The following is an 8,634-nucleotide window of genomic DNA, read 5'->3' on the forward strand; positions in this document are numbered from 1 at the left end:
CGTCAGTCATGTTTCATGCCACCCCCTGGTGGTCAGCACACATCTAACTCCCAGTCGGTTGAACTCTTGCTGGTGGGGACAATTTTCGTATTAGCCTTTTATTATATAGGACTAGAGGCCCAATGCACGAAATTCATGCAAGGGGCTCGGCCCTCACAGCTGCGGTGGCTTGCCTTGGCCTCGCAGCCCCTGCTTCGTCTGGAAGATCATTCGGAATGTCATCCGGAAGGTCATTTGGCCGTCCATCTGGTCTAGTTAGCATATCACGCTTTTATTATTATAGATTATTGACTATATTCCTATGTTGTACTTTACATCCCCATGACTAGTTTGTAAGTACCATCTTGTACTTCGTAATCCTTTCACTTCTTTTCCCAGCTCCCAAGCCCCCTCCTATCAGGCAACCATCAGTTTGTTCTCTGCATCTATGAGTTTGTTTCTGTTTTATATGTTCATTTATATCACTTTTTAATTTCCACATATAAGTAAAATCATAGAACCAAGATGGCGGCATAGGTAAACACCGGAGATTGCTGCTGCAAACAACCACTTCAAAAATACAACTAAAAGCAGAACGGACATCACCCAGAACCACAGGAAAGCTGGCTGAGGAGAGATTCTTCAACTAGAAGGAGAGAGAACAGCATACCGAGGCTCAGAGGAGGCGCAGTGTGGAAAATAAAAAGGTGCGGAGGTGCGCGCAGAGCGGGCTGGTGGCTGAGGGCGAGGTTGTCGTTTTCAATCAGGAGGGAGTCTCAGACTCTGAGCTCCAGATCCGGGCGAGTCTCTAGGGACTCAGACTCAAACGGGAGAAGCGGGATTGTCTGGCATCAGTCAGAACGTGGTTTCTCTCCGAGGTTTGCAGCGGTGGCAGGGGTTCTGAGAAGCAGAGCCTCTGGGAACCAGACTGAGAGCAGCCATAACTGCTCCCTCCACCTGCCCTGTTGATCCCCTGCGACCCGCCCCGCCCAAGCCCTGCGCAGAGCCATTTGCCGGATAGCCTCAGGCAAAGGCTAGATTAGCACCTCTCCAGAGGACAGAAGTTTTCCCACAGCTGATTCTCACAGCCAGTCGGCCTGGTGGTCAAATCCCTCTAGTATTAACTACAACAATCAAGGCTTAACTAGAACAAGACTGCGCACAAAGACCACTAGGGGGTGCACCAAGAAAGCATAAAAAATGCGGAGACAAAAAAACATGACAGAAATGGAGGATATAGAACTAAAAAACGCAATTTTGAGGGCTTGCAATAATGTGCTAGAAGCTGCCAATAAACTTGATGAGAGCCTCACGAAAACGAATGAGACCCTCGATGTTGTGATAAAGAACCAACTAGAAATTAAGCATACACTGACTGAAATAAAGAATATTATACCGACACCCAACAGCAGACCAGAGGAGCGCAAGAATCAAGTCAAAGATTTGAAATGCGAATAAGCAAAAAACACCCAACTGGAAAAGCAAAATGAAAAAAGAATCCGAAAATACGAAGATAGTGTAAGGAGCCTCTGGGACAGCTTCAAGCGCACTAATATCAGAATTATAGGAGTGCCAGAAGATGAGAGACAGCAAGATATTGAAAACCTATTTGAAGAAATAATGAAAGAAAACTTCCCCTACCTGGTGAAAGAAATGGACTTACAGGTCCAAGAAGCGCAGAGAACCCCAAAGAAAAGGAATCCAAAGAGGACCACACCAAGACACATCATAATTAAAATGCCAAGAGCAAAAGACAAAGAGAGACTCTTAAAAGCAGCAAGAGAAAGAAAGTCAGTTACCTACAAGGGAATACCCATACGACTGTCAGCTGATTTCTCAACAGAAACTTCGCAGGCCAGAAGGGAGTGGCAAGAAATATTCAAAGTGATGAACAGCAAGAACCAACAACCAAGATTACTTTATCCAGCAAAGCTATCATTCAGAAGTGAAGGTCAGATAAAGAGCTTCACAGATAAGGAAAAGCTAAAGGAGTTCATCACCACCAAACCAGTATTATATGAAATGCTGAAAGGTATCCTTTAAGAAGAGGAAGAAGAAGAAAAAGGTAAAGATACAAATTATGAACAACAAATATGCATCTATCAACAAGTGAATCTAAAAATCAAGTGAATAAATAATCTGATGAACAGTATGAACTGGTGATTGTAATAGAATCAGGGACATAGAAAGGGAATGGACTGACTATGCTTGTGGGGGAAAGGGGTGTGGGAGATGCGGGAAGAGACTGGACAAAAATCGTGCACCTATGGATGAGGACAGTGGGTGGGGAGTGAGGGCGGAGGGTGGGGAGGGAACTGGGAGGAGGGGAGTTATGGGGGGGAAAAAAGAGGAACCAATGTAATAATCTGAACAATAAAGATTTAATTTTAAAAAATTTAATAAAATAAAATAAAATAAAAATAAGTAAAATCATATGTTATTTGTCTTCCTATGTCTGACATTACACTTAGCATAATACCCTGATCTCTGCAAACAATTAGTCACTAATACCTGCCAAGTTGACTCAACAGATCAGAGTAGTTTATAACTGAATTTGATCTGTACCTCTAGGAAAAGTGAGCAAAGTAAAAGCCCTACTGCACATATAGCAGTTATAATGGCATAAAAATAAACTTTTTCAAAGTAATGTATAACATAACATCTTTAAGGGCACAACTGCATTTACCCATATTCATTTTTCAGTTTATCTTAGTCATTTTTATATTTCCTGCAGACACAATTACAGAAGTTATATATGAAGTTTTAATGCATTTCCTCTGCAGAAGATTAATTTTTGTTGGTATTCTATAAAAATTAACTTGAACATATAGGAATTTAGGAACATATTACATATTCCAGAGAGTAAAATTAATATGACATTTAAAATTCTTGGTTATACTTCAGTAGGTCTAATTTACACCAAAGAAATCCATAAGGTAAGCTCCAGGGCAGTACTGCTTATCTTGAGGACAGGATGACAGATTATAATTGCTTTATTAACTACAACATTCTGATTTCCTATGAAGCTGTAATGGCTTGTTGCGCACTAGAAATTTTGTTACTTAGAATATAATTGATTGTAATATATACTGTTTGCTCTTGAATAACTCCCATTTTCCACCTCAGGGATTTTCATTTCAGCATCAAATAATATGATTACTGCATTAATAATGTTTCTGAAGCATTTTGAAATTTCGTCCATTGAAAAATAATTCAAAATTGAAATATCATATAAATTAAGGGGGCAAATTGAATTTAACCCCATATGTTTCATTTTAAGGCCATGTATAGTGTATAGAATAACTCATCCTTATTGGCTATTACCCTATAGTTGGCATTAATCAGAGGTAGCAAGGCAAGTACCTGAATACTTGAGGAATTGACAATCCCATGAACTATTTTGGTTTCTGTTCTCTAATTGTCAGTCTTTGCTATTACTTGACATTCTCTGACTTAATAATCTAGCAAAAATCCCTGACATCAAAATAAAAATCTTTATTATTAACTCCAAAATAAATTACCCTGGAAACTCTTGACAGAGTTTTGGTACAAGTTCTTGCTTCTTTTTGCCCATTTTTACACACTTCTGCTCCTCTTTCCTAGTTTTCATATTTTCTCTGTTAACCAGTTACCTCTCCCCTTAACCTGATGTTCAGGTTTTAGGAGCAGAGACACTTCCTCCTCAAGTCAAGATAATGCTTCACTTCCTCTATCATAAATTAGTCTTGAAAGAGAAAAAAATACTTGTTCTGTTCCTTAGTTGAGCAACTGAGAATTTCCTGATGTTGTTTACCTATTCGTTGCATTTCACACAAATGAATATTTGTATGAACTCTGCAAATATTTATTTTGTTAAGACCAGGAGGCCGCCCTGACCGGTTTGGCTCAGTGGATAGAGTGTCGGCCTGTGGACTGAAGGGTCCCAGGTTCGATTCCGGTCAGGGGCGTGTACCTTGGTTGCGGGCACATCCCCAGTGGGAGGTGTGCAGGAGGCAGCTGATCAATGTTTCTCTCTCATTGATGTTTCTAACTCTCTATCTCTCTCCCTTCCTCTCTGTAAAAAATCAATAAAATATATTTTAAAAAAAGACCAGGAGGCCAAAGACACAACCAAATCTGTGGAGAATCTCAATTTTCATGCATCAATTTCTACCCAAAACCTGTCTATCTCATTATCCTTTCTTTTGTCTTCCTTTCAGACTTTTAAAAGAAGGAAGACAAAGAGAAAGTTGGATCTCTTAGTATCTCTTCTTATTTGTGCCTCTCTAAAAGACTGAATTAAGTGAAAAGGATATATTAATTAATAGGGTAAAATTGGATTTTGATATCAGAGGGATTCCCTTCTCCTTAGTTGTTTCTGCTTTTTTAGATAATCTGAGCTATCACACAAAGAATGTACATAGTAAAACTTCAAATCCAAAAGTGATAGTGGGATCCCCAAATTCATCTTTCTCTCCAGCCTGATTCATTTAGGACCATGGCTTTGGAAGGCAAAAGCCCCAAGCAGTTTAAATACTGCTCTACAGCCCTAGCTGGTTTTGCTCAGTGGATAGAGCGTCGGCCTGCGGACTGAAGGGTTTCAGGTTCGATTCCGGTCAAGGGCACATACCCAAGTTGAGGGCTCGATCCCCAGTGGGGGGTGTTCAGGGGCAGGCGGTCGATGATTCTCTCTCATCATTGATGTTTCTCTCTCTCCCTCTCCCTTCCTCTCTGAAAACAATAAAAATGTGTTAAAAATAATAAATAAATAAATACTGCTCTACACTCATGCTATTAAAGAAAACTTTAGTTTGTCACCAAGCAGTGGTTAGAAGTTCATGGGATCCTTCATGAGAGCCAATCAAACAGCTAGCTCTTAGATCTTAGCCCAAAGGTAAAAGGGCTGAGAAAAGTTAAACCTCCATAATTTTTGTGAGCTCTAATTCCACCAGATTGTACAATTTGGGTAGATTTCTGAAGGAAGAATTACATACTCCAAAGCCAAGAAGTTTCTACCACCCCAGAGAAAGTTGCAGATTTTTAAAAATTGACATTCTCTTTGGAATGTTTCTTCTTAGTCCCCCCTCCCTTGATTCTATTTTTATCATGCCATTGTACTGACTCATGTTTATAAAAGTAACCAGGGACTCGTGAGACATATGGAGAAGAAACTAAAACTTAAGCCCAAATAACATTATTTCACAAATCAACAGGGAAGTGAAAATAGCGCTGTTGAGCCCTCAAATCTCCAGATTTCCTCCCTTTGTGGAGAAGCTCCTGGGATAGAAATTTTTCACCACTATCTCCTCCTGGCCACATCAAATCCTTCTTTGGTTCCTGTCCCATTAAAGTAAATGTCAAACGATGTGTACATTGTATTATAGATTCAAGAGCTAGTTGTGTTTAAGCAACTTCTATTTGCAAGTACCATTTGCAACAACAAAATAATTTCTATTCTTTATAACTCTTTCCCTTGCTCTTTAACTCCTAACGAGAAAAGAAAAATGTTGAGGCTAGTGAAAAAAAAAACCAACACTTTTCAAGATAAGTTTTAAACCTACAAGTCCCTCTGTATTCACATTTAGTAGAAATCGATTAATTGGTTTTGAAGTTTAAAGAAGAAAGAAGTCTTTTCTATCAATTCCCCTGGAGGAATTACTATGATGCATATAATGATGCAAACTTTATTTTGAGGTCTCCTTATCAGAAATTCCCATCAAATACGGAGATTAGATGAGGATCTAATCCATTGGATATGTGTGCTTAATTGCCAAGATATCATGTCAAATCAATTTACAGATCTCTTGGCTTTACTTTGTCTTTTAAGGCAGTGTTTCTCAAATTTTGACATGCATATGAATCACCTGGGAATCTTGTTAAAAATCCGCATTCAATAGGTCTGGTGTGGGGCCTGACATTCTAGTTTTTCAGCAGTCTCCCAGGGATGACAATGCGTGCATCTGCATAGGACCACACTTTGAGCAGCCAGGTCTTAAGGTTCCTGTATTTTTATCTTAACATGAGGCTTTATTCATAGCAAAAGTTTTTATATAGAGCATACCTACTTTGTGTGTAGTACTGACTAGAATTTTCATTTATGTCATTTAATTCAAAATAACCCTAGAAAGTACGGTTTTGTTAAATAAGGAAAGTTTGGCTTTCAGAAAAGTTCATTCTTTTGCCCAAGGTTGCACAGCCAGTAAGTGCCAGGGATTTGGACTCGGGTGTGGTTGTTTTTTTTTTTTAAAAAAAAAAGGTGGGAGTAAGGGGGAGAGATCAACCAAGGGACTTGAATGCATGCATATAAGCATAATCAATGGACGCAGACAGCAGGGGGTGAGAGTGAGGGCATGATTGGGCGGGTGGGGGGCCAATGGGAGGATAAGGACACATGTAATACCTTAATCAATAAAGAATAAATAAATAAATAAATAAATAAATAAATAAGAAAAAGAAAATCTACAGCACTGTTTTCTATGTATTATATACAAGATCTTGTACAGAGCACTTTGAGAGATGAGGAAGAGTTACTACCCTTTGGAAATCAATCCTATATGATAAAAGCCTAATATGCAAAACGACCGAAAGGCAGAATGATTGTTGGAACGACCAGTCACTATGACATGCACTGACCACCAAGGGGCAGACACTCAATACAAGAGCTGCCCGCAGCCCACAGGCCCCAGGCCAGCCAATTGCCCTGCTGGTCGTCCTGTAGAGGGAGGCGACCAATGGCAGCAGCAGGGGGTGGGGCTGGCTAGCAAGCAGGCCACCCCCCAACCACCCCTCAATTGCCCTGCCCGGGCGATTGGGGGGAGGGGCCAGCCAGCGACTGGCAGCAGGGGGCGGGGCTGATGAGCAAGCAGCACTAGGCTGGCCAAGGCAGGTGCCAACAGGGCCACCCCAATTGCCCTACTGGTCGCCGCACAGATTGGCCTGATCACTGGCCAGGCCTAGGGACCCTACTCACACACAAATTTCATGCATCGGGCCTCTATTAGTAGTATAATGGTAGGAATTGGACATATACAGGTGTAGGCAAAAGTAGGTCTACAGTTATAATACAGTAATTGATAATAATACAAGAATAAACTCTGGTGTACTCACAACTGTAAACCTACTTTTGCTTATCCCTGTACATAAAAAAAGATAAATAACAGTTTTTATGTTTGTTTGGGGTTTTTGTGTTTTGTTTTGTTTTTTAAATATGGAATGCTTCATGAATTTGTGTGTCATTCTTGCTCAGGGGCCATGCTGATCTTCTCCATACTGTTCTAATTTTAGTATTTGTGCTGGTGAAGCAGCACAAATAACAGTTTTTAGGTGTTGTGCATATTGCTATTAATAGTGTGAGGTAAAACAAGTCATCTTTTCTGTCAAAGAAGGGAGTTTAGGCAGCCACCAATTTGGCCTGCATGACTTGCAGCTCCCCTGGGGGATGCCATTTTGAAATGGCAAAGGTCAACACCTCCCTTTTAAATGAGCCAATCAAGAAAGACTGTGAGACTAAGCTCCAATCAAGAGTGAGAGACAGATGCCATGCGTAAGGAATAAAAAGCCCGGGCGGATTGCCAGCTCAGTGTGTGTGTTCCCAGACCATGTGCGTGCACACCCTCTTGCAGGAGTACATATATTTGCCTTGCTGTCTGGCTCCTGAGTATCCTTTGTGTTCTACCAGGGCCCCTGGTTTGGGGGACTCGCCTTATTTCTAACAATAGGAAAGGAGCAAAATGGAGGCCAGACATTATAAGCCTGGCCACCTGGGAAGCTTTACCAGGAAGCTGCAATTTTACACTCCCCAGGGAACCACTAGTCCATTCCCTGCAGTTCACTGGGGGAAGGGACTGGACAAAGGGGAAGATGAGCACATGTGCAGTAAGTTGTGGTGACGTAGGGAAGGGAATTGGCTAGAGGGGGTGGAGCCAATGCAAGCATGCAAAAACTTAGATTAAAATCCCCAGAGAAAGGAATTTCCTCTCGTGTTCCTCTGGCTGTGCTCCTGCTTTCTTGCACTCACCCGTGCTTACCTCCATAGCCATGTGGCCCTAGAAGCCCATGCGGACCCCACACACAATGGACTACAGCTGGGAACACCAACCTAGCTAACCTGATGCTGGACCAGATTCTGCAAATATGGAACAGAAGCTCTGGGCAATGGCTTTCATCCTAGCTCTTCTAAAGACACAGCTGGACTTCGCCCATGGCGGGATGGAGGGAGAGGAAATCTTGGAAATCCGGGGGTTTTGTTCCACACAAATAAATATCACTCATTCTCCCATGTAAGTCTCAGAAAATTCCTTTTCTCGTGACATCACAAGTAGCCCAGTTCCCCAGGCAACAGGTGGGGACACAGAGGACACCCCTCCAATAACACAAGATCAAAGACTAGTGAGTTAAATTGTAATAAAACTGAAAAGGAAACATTAATCGACAACATATTTCTGTGAAGTTGCTTTGGATTAACTCATTAATTTCTGTTGTGTTAAACTACAGAAATATTTCTAATAGGATTTAAAACCTAGCACTGGAAGGGTTAGCAGATATAAAGCATATTTCAAGAGTTTAAGTAATAAGAGCACCAAAGTGGAAGGCCCCAGTGAACCAGTGTTTTTCATGCCTCTGCTTATATCACATTTGCTAACATCCCATTGATCAAAGCAAATCACATGGTCAACC

General features: G+C 41.1%; 1 non-coding gene across 1 annotated transcript; it reads right to left on the reverse strand.

Moving 5' to 3' along the window:
• Positions 1-7,159: 7,159 nt before the first annotated feature.
• On the reverse strand, positions 7,160-7,265 carry LOC111825298. The gene has a single exon (XR_002828470.1). It is a non-coding gene; the product is annotated as a U6 spliceosomal RNA (small nuclear RNA).
• Between the last annotated feature and the right edge of the window lie 1,369 nt (positions 7,266-8,634).

The sequence above is a fragment of the Myotis lucifugus genome, unplaced genomic scaffold (assembly GCF_000147115.1).
Source record: "Myotis lucifugus unplaced genomic scaffold, Myoluc2.0 scaffold_20, whole genome shotgun sequence".
Classification (NCBI taxonomy): domain Eukaryota; kingdom Metazoa; phylum Chordata; class Mammalia; order Chiroptera; family Vespertilionidae; genus Myotis; species Myotis lucifugus.